This window comes from Muntiacus reevesi, chromosome 4 (genome assembly GCF_963930625.1).
Source record: "Muntiacus reevesi chromosome 4, mMunRee1.1, whole genome shotgun sequence".
Taxonomy (NCBI): domain Eukaryota; kingdom Metazoa; phylum Chordata; class Mammalia; order Artiodactyla; family Cervidae; genus Muntiacus; species Muntiacus reevesi.
Window position 1 is genome coordinate 81,397,408 of NC_089252.1, and position 1,830 is coordinate 81,399,237.

Below are 1,830 nucleotides of genomic sequence, written 5' to 3' on the forward strand. Positions count from 1 at the left end.
AACTGGCTATAAATATGGGGGTTGCTTTAACTCTTTTAGTCTGATAATTTGCTAGAATTACTTACAGAATTCTGGAAAGGACTGTATTTACAGCTTTATTATAAAAGTTGTCTATTAGAACCAGCCCAATAGACAATTAGGATGATACCTGGAAGGGAAGTAGAATGCATCACCCTTCCCCAACACTTGATGTGTTCAGCAAGGAGGAAGCATAGCTGAGGCAGCTCTCATCCAGGCAGCTAGCTCAAGGCTGTGGAGTGCTGAGCCACACGTCATGCCCTGCGATGCTCAGATTAGTGAACAATACAGTCAAGATGGCTAAAGGTGATCCCAAGAAACCAAAGGGCAAGATGTCTGCTTATGCCTTCTTTGTGCAGACATGCAGAGAGGAACATAAGAAGAAAAACCCTGAGGTCTCTGTCAATTTTGCTGAATTTTCCCAGTAATGCTCCAAGAGGTGGAAGACCATGTCGAAAGAGAAGTCTAAATTTGATGAGATGGCAAAGGCGGATAAAGTGCGCTATAATCGGGAAATGAAGGATTACAGACCAGCTAAGGGAGGCAAGAAGAAGAAGGACGCTAATGCCCCCAAGAGACCACCATCTGCTCTGAATTCCGCCCCAAGATCAAGTCTACAAACCCTGACATCTCTATTGGAGATGTGGCAAAGAAGCTGGGCGAGATGTGGAATAACTTAAGTGACAACAAGAAATAGCCATACGTCAACAAGGCAGTGAAGCTGAAGAAGAGGATGTCACAGACTATAAGTCTAAAGGGAAGTCTGATGGCATCAAGTGTCCAGCTAAAGTTGCCCAGAAAAGGTGAAAGAGGAAGATTAAGATGAAGAAGAGGAGGAAGAGGAGAAATTAAAAAAAAAAACAAAACAAACCTGTTGATCTGTCTTATTGTGAATAGTTTAGAGTAGGGAGTGCTGTGATTTACACACCTCTCGCCCAAGATGTGTCTGTTGCCCTCATTAGGTTTAATTACCCATTTGGATCATGATCATATCGTGGTCTCTCAAAGTGCTCTAGTAATTGTCAATGATTTACAGGAAGTGGCCATGGGTGTCTGGAGCACCTGGAAACTGTATCAAAGCTGTACATATTTCCAAACATTTTTAAAGTGAAAAAGCTCTCGTGTTCTCCTCACTTCATGCAATTTGCTGTTGGTGACAAGGCATTTAAAGACGTTTCTGGCATTTTTTTTTTTTTTTTTAATTTTAAGGTAGTGTGTTAACTGTATGGTTATTGGCTAGAAATCCTGAGTTCTCAACTGTAATACCTATAGTTTGTAACAAGAACAAAGCAACCGAGACACACTCTTGACCATCCTTGCTTGGTGTGGAGGTTGTGGGGGCGTTTCCTTCCGGATGGGCCATAGCTCAGGGCATGCACTGTGGGGCTGGACTTGTGGACATTGCAGTGGGCATCCGTCTAGCTTCAGGTTGTCTTGATTTTGTATATAGCCACATAGCATCCTGCTGCCATTCTTAACTGTGGAGAAGGGGAGGTCAGCTGGCATGGTAAGTGTTTTGGATCCTTTTTAGTTGAAGTGTGGTAGTTTTAAACTCTTTGTTTTTTTAAACAAACCACAGAACTCTTCATTATCAGCAAAGCCAAGAGCCATTGCACCAGTGAAAGTTCAAGAACCTTCTGTACTAAACACAGCCTGCAATGTTCTCTTATTTTTTTATTTTTTGTATGTTTAGAATGCTGAAATGTTTCTTAAGTTAAATAAACAGTACTACATTTAAAAAGAAAAGCATATCTGAGAGTGGGTGTCCATAGTTTTTTCTGGGGTTTTATTACAGTGGCATCATTAATTGAA

The 1,830-nt window shown here is 41.3% G+C and overlaps 1 pseudogene; it reads left to right on the plus strand.

The window, feature by feature from the left end:
• Positions 1–314: 314 nt before the first annotated feature.
• On the plus strand, positions 315–896 carry LOC136167460 (high mobility group protein B3 pseudogene; annotated as a pseudogene).
• Positions 897–1,830: the final 934 nt, after the last annotated feature.